This window comes from Peromyscus eremicus, chromosome 1 (assembly GCF_949786415.1).
Source record: "Peromyscus eremicus chromosome 1, PerEre_H2_v1, whole genome shotgun sequence".
NCBI classification, from domain to species: Eukaryota; Metazoa; Chordata; class Mammalia; order Rodentia; family Cricetidae; genus Peromyscus; species Peromyscus eremicus.
In genome coordinates, this window is record NC_081416.1 from 140,506,423 (window position 1) to 140,522,352 (window position 15,930).

At 43.5% G+C, this 15,930-nt stretch overlaps 1 pseudogene; it reads left to right on the forward strand.

The window, feature by feature from the left end:
- The first annotated feature begins 14,087 nt into the window (after nucleotides 1–14,087).
- LOC131918605 (low molecular weight phosphotyrosine protein phosphatase-like) lies at nucleotides 14,088–14,533 on the forward strand (annotated as a pseudogene).
- Nucleotides 14,534–15,930: the final 1,397 nt, after the last annotated feature.

The following is a 15,930-nucleotide window of genomic DNA, read 5'->3' on the forward strand; positions in this document are numbered from 1 at the left end:
CATTGATGTTCTGCCATGGGTGTCGGGGTCCCTGGTACTGGAGTTGTAGATAGCTGTGAGCCCATGTAAGTTCTGGGAATTGAACCCGGGTCCTCTGGAAGAGCAGTCAGTGCTCTTAACCACTGCGCCCTCTCTCCAGCCTCCCCCCTTTTATTTATTTATTTATTTATTTACATAAGGTCCTCGTTATGCTGCCCAGGTTGGTCTTTCTGGATTTAAGTACTCCTCCCGACTCAGCTTCTTGAAGTAGCTGCAAGCTTATGCTACCGTGAGACTCTGTTTCATCGATAAAACACATTATCACATACTTGCAGTCTGTTGGCAAGAACTTTGGTGTTACAGATTTAGACAACTCTATCTATGGAAAGATCTCTGCCACACTGACCTAAAAGTCAAACTATCTGCAGCATCTTAGTTTTTTTCTTTTGGAAAAAAGTAGACATGATTTTTATTCACACGTATTTTGAAAATTGTTTAAATTGCAAAACCATAGACTCATTTGTTTGTTTTAGACAAGGTCTTGTTATATAGGCCAGACTCCCTTCAAACTCATGGTTATACCCTCCTGCCTTAGCCTCCTGAATCCTGAGATTATAGGCATGTAGCATCATACCTTGCTGATAATCTTAAAAAAAAATAACATCAACAAAGACTCCCTACAACAGTTAAAATAATGTTAACAAATATAATTCTATCAACCATTTTGACAGGGTAACACTGCTCCACACCGCTTCATTTACATTAATGAATTGCTCTCTGCTTGCAGCTGTGCTCACATTTGTGAATATGAATGAAATAGAGGAAAAGATGTGCTGTCCCTTTTCTATGTGGCAGACAAGCACACACTGAACTTCAGGGTTTGGCTTAAGGAATAATTAAATACATGTTTTAATTGAACTTTATCATCTATCTATCTATCTATCTATCTATCTATCTATCTATCTATCTACTTATTTGTTTGTGTGTATGTATCTGGACACAGGAGCATAGTGCTCATGTAGAAGTCAGAGAGAAACTTGTATTATTAGCTTTTCTGATTCTACCATACGGGTCTCAGGGATGAAACTCAGGAAGTCAGTCTTGGATGAAGTTGCCTTCACCCTCTGAGCCATCTCACCACCCAAGAACTACTTTTTTTTTCTTCTAGAACATCAGAAAAAGAATACATTATTAAAAAGAATTATGGCCAAAATTTCATTTGTCTTATACTCGAAGTACTATTTTTATTTCATTCTTGTTTTTACTTTTATTGTTCTGCTCTCCTCGGCCTTCTGCTGCTGAGCAAGAACTCTGCTATGCACTACAATCCCAGCTCACTTTTTATTTTGTACTAATAAAAGTAAATAAATAAACAAATAAGTAAAGTGTATCAAGCTATATATAAGTGGTGAAAGTGTGGTTGGAATAAAGATTCCATGATATTACTCCATGGCCTGTTTTCTTAGTAAGTGATTTGTCAGATCTGAAAGGAAACACGTAAGATGTTCCTATCAGAGTATGCCCACCACGAAGAATCTGCCCATCAGTGCTCATACTCCTGCTGACTGGAGAAAGCTTTCTGCCTAATGACATCTCTATTGATGAATTCAGAGGAAGAAAGGAGAGAAATTCCTTGCAGTCTAAGACTTTTGGTCTCTGACAGTTTGTAAGATGGGTCTTGGTAAAAGGTTCCATTACTTCCACTACTATGAGCCCAGCACATGCATCCATCCTGGCTCTTAGAGACAGGACCAACAGTATCAGCACAGTAAGGCAGGTTCTCCATGTTTAGTCAGCTCTTGAAGGACCGTATTTTGAAAGACCTTGCTATGATTGTCTTTCTGGAGCCTTCGGCAGAAACATGAGGAACATAGAGCATTCATAGATGCAAAGACATCTTAGACTCAGGTGCAGGTTAGTGATACGGTGCCTGCCTAGTATAAGCATGACACTGCCATGGAGCAGGCACTTGAAGGCTGCCTGCGCAAGGGTCATTTAAAAGCTCCCGAGAAGAGGGAACGAAAAGCTCAAATGTCTGGGGTGTTAACTACCAAAGCCGTGGTCAGTCCCCCTCCACCTGGTTAGAAACTCAGGGATGAGATCTGGGCTGCTGTTCTAAGAAGCATCTGGTGGTTCTGGGCCACACTGAAATTTGGAAACCTCATTTCAGGGATGTTAGGATCCTGTCCTCACTCTGGCACATGCGCAGCTCGGGGTCTTGTGTCTTAGATTACCAGCGGGCGCTGGCGACTACATACCCACCTTAAAAAGTCAGATGCGGACCCCCATCCTCTCTCTGTGTTCTCTCTCTGTTCCCTCTCTGCTCTCTGCTCTGCTCTGCTCCCTCCCTTCCTAGGTCTGGCTCCCCTCTTTCCCTTCCCCCCTTTCCCTCCTAATAAATCTCTACAAAGTACCCCTGGGTTCTGTTGTGACCATGACTTTTCCACACAGTGACCAGCTTCTCCACCAGTGCTTCAACCAGCGCGGTTTACCTTTCAAGAGAAGGCCACTCCACTTTGTTTTCCCTGGTTTCTCATTACAACACTTACGATGTGGTTGCCTCCTGTTCCAGGGCACGATGTGGTTGCCTCCTGTTCCAGTGCTGAGCCCCGCAGCTCTGTCCTTCGGCTCTCCAGGACCTGGCTGCCAAGATCCCCACCTACTTAGTCATTAAATGTGTCTCCATGAGGAACCAGAACCTCAACTGTCTTCTAAGCAGGTTTCTCACCTGGTGGGGTACTTAGGGGTAGGGTGGGAGAATGCTACATGTCATACACGAAATCCATAAAAAGCACTGAGATAATGCTGAATGTTTGTAATATTGATGGTACAAAATGAGGAAAACAGAAAAAAAAGAGAAATATAATCTCTTTAATGTTCCTATATTTACTTATTTACTGTGTTGCCTGAACGTGCCAAACCACAGGAGTGGAGATCAGGAGTGGGAGTTGGTTTTCTCCTTCTATTAGGTAAGTCCTGGGAATCTAACTTGGGTTGTTAGCTTTGCAGTAGGTCCTTTTACCTGCCGAACCATCTCTCTGACCCAAAATAGATCTCTTAATAAATACAAACAACTTTTACTTCTGCAATAAAAAATATGAATGAGTAAGAGAGGGAAAAAGACATAATGGGGTCAGCAGAGACTGTACAGAGAGATGAGATGATGGCTTTGTGTTCTAGCTGTGTGGCTGCCCATCAGGAAAGGTCCACATTTAGGGAGAGCACTTTGGCAAAAAGGCTCAGCAGTCATCCAGATGCTAACCCTTTTAGGCCACATTCTATGTCTAAGCTCTTTTGCCTAGAGAAAAGTGATTTATTTTTCCTTTATGGAGAGTACTGTCAGGACCTTTTACTCATAATAGAATCTCCCAAAGCATTAATGAGAAGAGAGCAGTTGTGTCTATCGAGGTAAATTCCTAGAATGATGTTATATTCCTGTTTGGCATCCGTTTCACTCCATGAAATGCCAACAACAAGAAGAGAGAAACAAAGCAACCCCAACCCCTGGATTCTCCTTTGACCTCTGTTCTCGGTCTACCTTCGACATGCCAACTGAACACTATAGAAGTCAGCTGAATACAGTTTTGAGGACCTTCACAGTAGCACTGCTTACTGGCTGGGCACAGGATTGATTGTGACATCTCCGATAATGTTTGGGCAATCATGTGAATTTTTTTTATTACTTTATGTCCTTATTATTTCATAAAAGAGGGAGGAAAATGAACCATGATGTTGTGTCGTAAGAGCTGCCATTCTTACTCATCAACATGGAGTTGAGGATCTGAAGTGGCCGCTCCTCACAGTCACACATTTATGGATGCATTCTGTACACATCATTGTTTAGGAAATACTCAAAATTAATTCTGGAGTTTATGTGTTGATGAGAGGCTCGTAATGTTCTTTGTATTAGGCTTGAATGTAGGAATCTGCTGGTATATGTAGAAACATTTTAGGAGGTAGTATACCAAATATTAAAATGGTTATCTAAATGTTCTCAGGAGGGAGTCAATTCCTTCATAATTGGATGAAGAGTCAACATTCTAGTTAAGGGAGGAAAAGAAGCATACTCAGTTGTGGGAGGCGAGCTTCTATCTTTTTGAAGGGTTCTTATGAGGAGGAGAGAGGGATAAGAAAATATTAGAAAGAGAGACCTAGTTGACTAGAAAAAAGACAGAAATACAGGATACCTTCAGGAGAGACTGGATCACTACCCAACAACCCCTTCCATTTACTCAAAAGGTTTTTTATAATAATGCCAAGGGGCAGGGCAGAAGACCTCCCCTTTGCAAGATCAAAGCATAGCACACAGCCAAGTATAGACCCTTCCAAACACCTGGTAACCACGCCCATGGTCAAATAATCCCCTTAGGCAGCCCTGCTGGGGAAAGCAAACTCAGATTCTCAGACCCTGAGTAAGTTCTCACTAGGAAACCTCTGTGGGTCTCCACACTCAATCTGATAAAGTAAAACTGGATATGATGATGTTGACTGATAAGCTGATGTTCTTTCCTCTGCCTTAGATGGTCACTATTCCTTTGGACAGATATCTTCGAAAGCAGGGGTGTTCCACTAACATACTGCATGGAGTCTCAGAGTCGTATATTATGACGTTGAATCCCCAGTGTTATCTATTGGTGACAATTGGTTTTTCTGAGAGTTCTTCCACTGTAATGAAGCTAGCAGTTAGGTTCTCTTCAACTATTTTCTCCTGAAATTTACTGACATTTACAGTGCTTTAGGTCCTGCAATATCCATGAAGTTCACATACCCACACATGGGTGTGGCTCACTTCCATCTTCTTTCCCAAGGCATGGTGATGCCTGCTTTTAGAATCTTGGATATCTGCTATGTATACTGATTTACTGATGCCCTTTACATGTGACAAAGAAAATTTACAGAGTGCCCTGACTCATGCCCAGTGACAGAGAGAGCATCTGTTTCATTCCTGTGGTTGGCATGGCTACAGTGATTCTGCTGAGAATCTGCCTGTGCTGAAAGCTGCATGAGCTAGATTTTCCAGAAGACATGTTCGTCCAAAAGCAGTTGGAACCCAGAATCTGCACACCAATGAACACCTGACTACCATGGGTGGGGCACCATGGAACATTTCTTTTTGGTGCAGGGCTTATTTTATTTATCATTATGCCTTTGATGTTCACCTGTGTTTCCACAAAGGGAAGAACCACCTTCCTTAGAGCAGAGCAATATTTCATGCACATGCTATTTCTTTACTCATCCATGGGTTGTTCCGTGTCTTCACTATTGTGAACAGTGGTGCAGTTGACAGGCTGGTTTTAATTCTGTATGTATACCAGAAGTTAGCTGGACCACATATAAGTTGTTTTGTTTTCAATTTTTGGAGGAGCCTTGCCATTGTTTCTCATAGGGACTAGTTTGCATCCCTACAAGTGATGTAGGACTCATTTTTTCCACATCTGTACCAACTCTTGTTTCTTCCTCTTTGTTCCAGCAACAGCCATCTTATCCTGGTTTGATTCACACTTCCCCAGTTTCCAGTGATGCTGAACACCCTTCCGAAAACCTAGTAGCTGTTTAGATGTCTTCTTTGGAGAAATGCCCACTTGGTTTCTTCACCTATATATATTTTTTGCATTCTTTCATTTTATTTTCTACTCAAAAAGTGACAACGTATTTTTAATTCAAACGTATAATGGGATAAGTAGCTTTGCGTACAACTGTTCTTGTTAAATACTTTAACGATCACTTTTTTGGAAGTTGTAGGCACTGAGCTGCACAAAGACCTGAGTTTGGGTGGATATTGAACATGATCAGCAGAAACAGGCAAGCTCACACAGGAGGATAAACTATCAAAACTCAGTCAAACTCTGTTAGTGGCCCCTGCTTGATACCCGTGTGTCCCCACTTCCTCTTCCGCCATCTTGCCCTCCTCCTGACTGACCCTCTGTTATGTCTGGCTACCTGACCGTCATGAAATATACCAGAAGGTGTCCTGGCTGGCCTGACCTGCCTCTTGACCTCTTTGTTACTCCTCTGTGTTCCTCAGTTTCAGGTCACAGGCTGTCACTGTGAGTGCCAGTCTGTGCCATGTCATGCCACTTGTAACTTTTCTGCTTCAGGTATGGGAGCATCACAGCACACACCTGCAATTCTTTCCAGGAGACACTTTCAGATAATTTGGGACATAGCTTATGGTCAGCTTTCTATTAGGTTCTTTCTGAGCATAGCTATAGCCTACGTTTCTTTGGGGGGCTTTCCATGTTATGTTTGAAATGGGTCAAATGTTTTGGTTTTGCTAAATGAACTGAAGGTGTGATCCACAAATCCAACAAAACTGATTCAGAAGATCACCCTCTCCACACCCCCCACTCCACATACTTTACATTTTTCTGCAACTTACCCAGTGTGGGTATACAGAGGCCATAAACCCATCCAAAGTGGTCCAAGTGTAGCACAACGCACAAGAAATGGGGATTGATGTTGCAGCCAAGGCATTCACTGGATTTGCTGTCTGAGCTGGTGCTTGGGGGAAAAAAATCAACAGCTGCCTAAGAAACAGAAGCCAGATACCTGGTGGCACCTGTGCTTTTAGGCTTCACCAAATTCACCATAAAGGAACACTGAGTTGGTAAAGCGACATGTGTTGTTTGTTTCCTGGATCTTAGTTGACCTTTTCTCCATGGCTGACAAGAGTGGGCAGAAATCCTGTCTGACAGTCCCATACGTCCGTCTTGGGTTGTGGGTATGGGACTTCACTTTTGGGTGAGAGAGCCTTGAATCATCAGGCTAACCTCAGGAATTTCTCAATCATGGCAGCCACATTGGTAACCACCTCGACCTTCAGAGCTACCTCCTCTGAAGCCTTTCAGTGAAATCTGTGGTTGCACTGAAACAATGGAAGAGCCAGGACTGCGGCTGATGGAGGAGGAGGAAGATGCACTAGGACACACTGTTCAGGGGTGCTCTTACATAATCTAACATAATCTAAAATTTTGTATGCTAATTAATTTTAAGTTAAAAATAAAACTTGTACATTTTGTTAATCCTGAAGTAAATTTTCTATTCTTTGTTACATTTATTTCTGTTCTTCTATTTCCTCCCTTCTGTCATTGTAGCTAGGTGTTTTCTTCTCCCCCCTTCTCCTTCCTCCTCCTCCTCTTCCTCCCACCCCTTCCTCTGTCTCCGTCTCCTTCTCTTCCTCCTTCTTTTCCTCCTCCTCCTCCTTCTTCATTTCCCTGAGATATGAAGTCAGGTTATTGGCCTTAGATTGCTTTTTAACTCAGATATTTCTTGCTTTAAACGCCCCTCTCAGGGCTGCTTTTGCTGAACCTGTATGTAGAATTTGGTACATTTTATTTTTGTTTATTTCAAGGTATTTTCTAATTTCTGTCTTGATTTCTTCTTAGGCCTAGTGGCTTTTCAAAGGTGGGTTGTTTCTGTCCTGTTGATTTGTTAATTGTCCAATTTTCTTTCGGTGTTAATTTCTATAGTTGTTCATTATACTTAGAGGAGGAATTTGATATTAGTTTCTTTTTGTTTTGTTGGATTGATGACTTGTTTTTCAGCCTGGCATTTGATCTGCTTAGAGACTGCTGCGCACACTCAGGAGGGATGAGCATTCTGCTGCTGGATGTCTATATAGGTCTGTCAGATCCATTTGGTTTATAACATGGATCAAGTCTATCATTATTGACTTTCTGTCTGGATACTCTGTCCATTTTTGAAAACTGGACACCGAAGCCTCTTACTATTGATGTTAGGTTATCAACGAATCTACCAGAGCTATGCATGGTCACCGTGTATGTTCAAGTGCTTTGACATCAGGTGTGTGGATAGTTATTTCGGTGAAATGACTTTCCTGAGACAGTCCTGTCCATTGTGAGGGTTTTGATTTTGAGCCTGTTTTCTCTATGTATGGCCACCCCTGTTCTGTCACAGTCGCACGTGTGTGAAATCTCTTTTTCCTTTCCCTTTCCTTCAGCCTCTGCCTGTCCTACGATCTCAATGCGGGCATCTGCCTCTCTCCCCTATGTCATTTGTACAAAGTGAGCATTCACACAGGGGACCAGAGTGGGAGACAGCGCGGGCCACTTTTGGAAAGACAGGTAGTCTCCAGTTACAGTAGTCCAAGGCTAGATTGGGAGAAAAAAATGTTGACATGTATTTAAGATTAATTTAAAAAATTAAAAATCTCCTGTAATTAAGCAAATTTGCACTAGGCAACAGAAAAAGTGTACAGTTATCTTATAAAAGAAATACAAATGAATTCTCTTTTGCCTTTTTTACTTCATAATTTGGATGTGACCCATAGAAAGGTGATATCTTGCTTTCTATAACTCATGTGAAACTTTCTTAGTGGCCTTGGAATCTAGGGACAGAGAGAAAGTTCACAAAGAAGCGATCTAGTCTCATCCCTGCAGTGACTTAGGGCTTCTGCAAACATGTGGTCCAAATCGTCCCTTGGAGGCTCCTAAGACTCACCTTAGCACTGTCCTTGCTTGTCACTAGAAAGTAAAAGCTTCACACTGTGGACGCAGTTTTCTCTTGGGAACCTGGAGAAGGGCTTATCTTTGCAATAAATTAGACGATTCAAGGAGAAGGATTAAATATTAGCCTAACCTTCAAAGGACAAAAATAGCTTTCTTTGAACGTTCTTGGAGTGTTGCAGGGTTCTGGGAAATTTTAGTTCTTAAAATAACACTTGCCTTGCCCATTGGATCACAGTGGTGCCTGAGTGCTGTGGAGAGAGGGAAGGAGGAGAAGGAGGCCCCCACAGTCGCCTTTCTGTCTCTAGTCTCCAGAAGGGTGCGGCTCTGCTTTTCCCACATGGGCTGCCAAGCTGACACATGCTTTGCTCCCTCGAGAGGAATGTGTTCAAGGTCTGTTACAGAACCCTCTTCTTTCTTGATCTGAAAGAGGGATTTGTCCCTGCCTACAGCAGGAGTGTCACATATATGAAGTACCAGATTTCTCACTGTCAAGCTGTGGCAAATCCTAGTGCTTGGAAATAGACGTGGACCAGTGCCACCCAGCTCATGGGCTCCCTGGCCCTGTCTGTGGGCTGTCTCTGTAGATGCGTAAATCCTAGAATTGACGTGACTGGGGAGTCCCAGAGAAGGTAGCCTCCTTTACCTTTTCCCCTCACTTTTACCCTTTGGCACATCACTAGGGAAGAACTATCCCATAGTAGTTCAGGTGTTCTGAGATTCTCTTTAAAGCTGCCACTGCTGGGACTGGGGGTTGCAGTTCAGTGGTAGAGTGGAAGAGTATATGTGCTTGGCATATACAAGGCCCTAGGCTCAATCTGCAGCATCCACTAGTAAAGCTGTAACGTCAGTATTTCTCTGAGTCATTTCATAGTAATAGACACACGTGAGAAAAACAGGCACCAGTGCAGCCGGACACCTCCACTGACGTGCATCTTGGCTGCCTCTGCAGCGATGCTTGCTGGGTGATTTTTTTCTTTGTCCCTCTGCCCTCATCCCTACTGACAGTTCCTGCTCAACTGCTCCCCAGGTCCCAGCTTTATTGCAAATAAAGCTCACTGCAGGAAATGGAGCCAGCATTGTTATTTTACAGGGTAGAAGATGCCTCAAGTCACTGTCTCATTTGAAGAGGGTAAAGTGTTATCATTGCCTAAGGAGGACACACATCCAGACAGCCTAAGGCACCTACACCCTAGCCACCTACTCCCTAGGCTCCAGAGGGTGAGATCTTCCTCCTGTAGCTAAATGCGTTCCTCAGGGGCAGTGCACTTCTCTCAAGCTCATTGTTGACTTCAATCCTGCTTCTCTCCAGAACAATTTCAGATTGAGCCTTTTCTTCTAAACGGCAGTAGATGCAGGCTTCTGCAGGTGTGGTGGTGCCTGTGTTACCTTAAGATGCAGCCTAAATCACCACCATCCTCCAAGCCTGTGGAAGGCTGAAGAGGATCCTGATTTCAGGAGAAAGCCTCTGACAAAGAAGGACATGGCTCAGAGGCATTTGTGATCTTGTTAATGTTGAGTAGAAGATGCTATATGTTAAAGTAAACTGGGATTTTTCTTTGCCCTTCCCCAAGGCAAAAAGTGCAGAGGCCGGGTGCGCACTGTAGGCAATGGCTCCATCTAGTGGTGAGCAGCCCACAGCACTGACGACAGAACCCTGTCTGAAGCCACCTGGTTTTGGGGTGGGGGGTGGGAGGCGGTGTCGGTCATGCAATTAAAATGGCTTAATCTGACACTGTGTTGCTTTTCATCTAGATTCTTTTCCTAAGCCTTAAATAAAAGTGTGACTTTTTTAAAATAAAAAAAAAATTTAGCTCTATTTTACTATGTTCCCTGAGAAGGGTCACCGCTAAAAGAGGAAAGCACGCCTTTCTAAGCTGAAACCGTCCCCTAGCAGCTACTGCCAAGATGGCAGCAGGACCAGAACACTTTGCTTGACTGTGTTGGGAAATTGCTCATAACGCATACTCCCTGCCTCTGAAACAGTCTTGTTGCATCACTCAGGCTGGTTTAGAATTTGAAATCCCCCTGTTTCAGCTTCTTGAGTGTTGTGATTACAGGCATGGCTCGCCATACCTGGATTCCAATTTTGTATTTGGTAGAAAGGTAGTATAAGAACTGAACATGATTTGCCTAAATCTAATAGACTGTCATAAAAAGCTCGGGCCGTTTTAGAAGGAGGAGGTGGAGGGGGGCAGACTGGAGCTCAGAAGATTTCAGAGAATCCCAGACACCATGGGCATGAGCGGCAATGTGTTGGCACCCCAGTCTCAGAATCACATAGAGAGGGAACGAGGCCCTCACGGGAGCAGTCTGAATACTTGCACTTGGCCTGTGAGCATTTCCTCACCCTGGACTCCCAGCCTTTGATTCTGAGAGAGTTCTGATGTGAATGTAGAAATGAATTAAATGTCACATAGAATATCTGGTAGAGTAGACAAAGATTTTTTAAAAATGAATTTCTTATTTCCATTTGTTCATTTTGCTACAGACTCTGGTTTTTATACAGCCTAGGATGGCCTCCGGCTCACGAGCCTCTTGACTCCTGAGACTATAGGTGTGCACCCTACCTTCCGTTGCAATCATATTTCTTACAGCAACACACTTTCTGCCAAAGAAGTGTTCTCTGAGCTGTTGGATTTGGAAGAGGCGCGAGAGTTATGTCCTAGCTCCGGGCATTCTGGAGGAGGCCAGCCAGTTGTCACAGCTCCTACAGAATGCCACTGGCATCCTGAATGTGTAATTTACATGCCTCACGGCAAGGTTTCCCTTGATACCTGTGACTTACCCATGAACAGTTATCATAAAAATAAACGACTTGACATCCTCCAGAAAGAATAATGCAATGTCCTGTGCTACAGTGAGAAGCTGTCCTGGAGACCTTTGTCTCACCCTCTGGTCTAAGAGAGTGTGCACTGGACATACGTTCGAAGGGTGCATGCGTGAAGTGTGTGTGTGAGCACGAGTGTGTGTGTGTGTGTGTGTGTGTGTGTGTGTGTGTGTGTGACTGATATTGATATGGTGGAGCCAGCATATAGAAATTTAAAAATAAACTATACTGTTATACTGTTAGACAGGGTTAGACTTTAATCATTAATGCAAAAACAAAACAAATCAAAACCCACTATCTCCTGATCCCCTTGTGGTTTTGATAATAATGCCAGAATCAGGATATGTGTATTTACTCAGGTGAGTTTACTGGCACTGTATTTTAGTGGCAAACACTGGATTTTACAGAGATTGAAAATATTGTGTCAAGTTTGCCTGGAGATTAAGAACACTTAGCAATTCGACAATAAAGTGTTCAGCCTTTGTCTTTTTAAAGAGTTTTAATTTCCCAAAGGGTCTTGGTCTTTCATCCTTCATTTTTATTTAAGGCCATGAATTTCTATTTGAAATGGCTTGGATAGAGAAAAGCCAGTAAAGTGGGTTCTGAGGCTTGCAGCCACCCAGTCCTCAGAGCTGGCAGCATTCAGCAGGGGCATCACTGCCCAGTCCGAGAGGGCCTTCGGGTCAGCACAGCAGTGTTCTCAATAGTAAAGACCTTTCTTCCTCACAGAAGATTTCCCAGGTGTCCACAAATCTTCTCCAGATTAATAAAAAATGTAAAATGCCATAAAACATCATTAAGTTAATAGTGTTTCCCTTCCTTTTATATGTTTTAAAATTAAAGATATTGAAAGAACAACCCAGGTGGTCTCCAATGGATAGACTGCTCCCCACATATGTGCATAGTTCTGCTTTTCACATCTGGAGGGTGCCCATTGATGTGCACAAACACACACTCATGTACACACACATGTATACTCTCACACACATGAATACTCACACACATGCACAGGTATACACACTCACACAGGGCACACTCATACACACAGGCACACTGACACTCATGCACAGGTACACACACATAGGCACACTCACACACATGCACAGGTACACACACATGCACACTCATACACAGGCACACTCACACACCAGTCTAGGCATACATATTCACACACAGGCACACTCACTCACACTCATGCGCAGGTACACACACAGGCACACTCACACACAGGCACACTCACACATACACAGGCATACTCACACACATTCGCACATTTATATACATAGGATACATACTTACTGTAAAACCTGAAACACTTGCCTGATGTTCTAGCTTCTCACTTTAAACTCCTGTCCTACCAACAACGAGACTTCTGAAATAGTTTCTAATGTTTTCCTCTCTGCTCATCTGCCCCGCCTGCAGGGCTTCAACGGGTTCTCGACCACCCTAAGGATGGAATGATAGGGACAGGAGATACAAGGAAACACACCAAGTCTGGATTCTGATCAAGGTGCAACTTTATTTTTCTCCAAGAGGGTTTATTTAGTTCCTGCAGGGTGTGGGGAGCAAGAAGCTGTCATCTGCATAAGGTGCGGCAAGCTAACAGGATGTTTGTATAGGATGTTTACAGGGTGAAAGGGTCAAGGGCTCTGCCTCAATGTCCTGTTGCTAGGCAACCTGACTGTAAGATGATCTAGTTCCCTGTCTTATGGGGGTCTGTATTTTTCCACTAACTAGAGATTCTATCCTTGTCCCTGACACTCATCAGAAGCCCAAGCCATTTTTCTAGTGGCTCCAGGACAAGTGAATTATTATATTCATCACATCTGATTCCTGTCGATGGAAAAGACAATAAATTTACTGGTATTGCAGTATACCTAAATGATTTGAATGAAACAATAGCAGCCCCACTACCCTCCACCCCCACCACCAGTGGAATCGGAAAGACTGCCTCATCTTTAGGATCCAGATGTGCTGCTGGCTTCCCTGGTGTTACTGAGTCACTCATGGTTGCCATGGTTTCCACTGGGGAGCCTTGAGAAGGGTTGTCCTAGAGGGGTCTGAGCTAACTGGCTCTGGGAGGGAGCAGTTTGCACTTGAATGACTGTAGCAATGTCCTCATCTGGCAGGGCCTTAGAGCCGGGCAGAAGGAGGACCAGAGCTGGGCCATCAATGGTTCTGTTGTTTTTTTCACATACCACTGCAAAATGTTATAGCCCCTAAATAACAATGGCATTTGCAAGAAACTTGAGTGTGTGTGTGTGTGTGTGTGTGTGTGTGTGTGTGTGTGTGTGTGCTGAGCATGGTACTCAAGGCATCAACCAGCTAAGCAAGCCTCTACTGTGACTGGTTTAGAGAGAGCCTGTACTGACAGACTGGGAGGGTGATGGAAATGGAGAAGAAATTTGTTATTTAAGGGATGAAAAGGGCTAAGGGAGAACTCTCTTGCTCCTCAAGGGCCTCATCTCAGAGCAGGGGGTGGGGGGCTGAGGGCTGGGACCCTGTCTTCCTCCACCTTGCTGCCTGCAGAGATGTCTTGTCCACACATGGCACGGTGTTTTCCTTCTGTGGCAGACTATTTTGGTATTCAGGTTTGTTTCCCTCTTTGGGTAGGGAGAGAGAGAGAGAGAGAGAGAGAGAGAGAGAGAATGTGTGGTGTGTTTATGTGTGTGATACACTGCTCTACTTCAAAATCCCAAGCCTAGTTATTTTTGTTGTATTTACTTCCAAACATTGTCATGTTGAAAATCAGAGACACCATTAAAATTTTACATGTAGACACCATCTTTGGGCACCAGGGTTTGTACTGAAAGATGGTAGAGGTTGGGTCCAAGTCACATCGTTCATGTGTCTCAGTAACATTTGCCGGTCAGCCATTGTAGAAGCAGTTTTCAGAATTGGTAACTGATAAAAATGTTTCAGATAATTGGAGGATAAACAGTTAGGCTACATCTACCTATGAAGTGGGGAACCCCCCTGACTATCTTGGGCAGAGCTGAATGAGGAAACATGGGATTTTTCCTCGGCAGATTACAAGAGAAGACTTTGCCACATTTGATTATGTACCATGTATGGATGAAAGCAATCTGAGAGATTTGAATAGAAAAAAAATCAAGTTAAAATCTGCAAAGCTAAAATTGAACTACTTGGGAGCTATGATCCATAGAAACAACTCATTACTGAAGATCCCTATTATGACATTGATTCTGACTTTGAACTGGTGTACCCGAAATGTCTTGGGTACTGCAAGACTCACTAGATGGTCCTGCCCACCACCACTGAGCAACTCACTCACCAGAGCCATGCCTAAGGGTGGTGGCAGTCCTTAGCCCCATACCCCACATGTCTTTTCAGCTGACTTACTATATATTTTTAAAATAACTGTAGGTGGGAATTAGGTTTATGTTCAGAAGGATAAAAATAATGGAGTAAGACAGGTTGAGGTGTGGCTAAGCATTCTTAGACTAATTGAACCTCTCACCTTGTCCTAATTACAAAATAGTGGAACAAGAAAATATGGAACAAAATAGAACTCAATACGTAAGAATGAACTACAAGTCAGGTCAGCCTCTGAGTCCAGCCAGCTCGGTAGTCTGGTCTAACTAGAGTGTGTGTGGCCAGTACCCAGTGATGTCATTTGCTTGCCTTGTACCTCTCTATCCTAGACTCCTATGACAATAACTCCATCCATATCAATCTTCCATTTAACAATGGAAGAGTTTAAACTCAGACACACTGAGAGGATTTAATATTTAAAGAGAGGAGAAGCTGGATATGATAACGCAGGCCTGTAACTCCAGCAGGCCATCCTGGTGCAGAGGGGAGCAACAGATTGATAAAATGAGCAGTTTTACTCTCACTTGGTTTTTGTCTAGTGTTTTTGAGCTTTGTTTCTATTTGAGCCACTTTGCCTCTCTAAAAAAAAAAGTGTGCTTAAATTTTAGTGCATTTTCAGAAAAGTGACCCCCAATTAATATGTCTATATGTCAAAAAAGAATGTGAGTTAAACTGGGAAGTCAACAAATACATCTGAAATAGAAATCTGGAAAAAAAATTTTTTTACATATAACCAGAGCCACTATCATAGGAATTATACTGAGCACAGCCCATGTCACTCCCCTGTGTGGCCTTCCCTCTCGTAGTACTAAGGAAGCTAAGCACACTTCTTTGTTTTCTCTGGGAGAGTATTGGGACTAGAAGGTTCCTAACATTCTTGTCCTATGAGAATGGAGCTGCAGTGTAGGTGTGGTCAGGAAGGGCGGGGCCTGGAGGAGCTGCACAGCTGTGGATCCGTCCCAGCTGTTACCAAGGTCTCCCGGTACTTCGGTACTTCTCAGTCCCCAGGATGAGCTACCCTAAGTTCTGCTTTCTCCTCAGTTCCTTCTGACATTACCACCCACTGATTATGCTCTAGTAGGGTCTTTCTTGACAAAGTAAACAATAGAGGCCTGGCTTTGCATTTGAGCCATGCACTGCATGGTGGGTGGTGGCATTCGCCAGGACAGGGAGGGTTTTCTTCGAAGATGAAGGACAGCATCAGAGCTGCTACTGCACAGAACTACTGAGGCTGAGAGACCCTCCTCAGGAAGTAGTGTGATAACATTCAGAGCCGAACTCTAAGGATTAGGTCTGGGTACTTTCCCTTGCATAGGATGA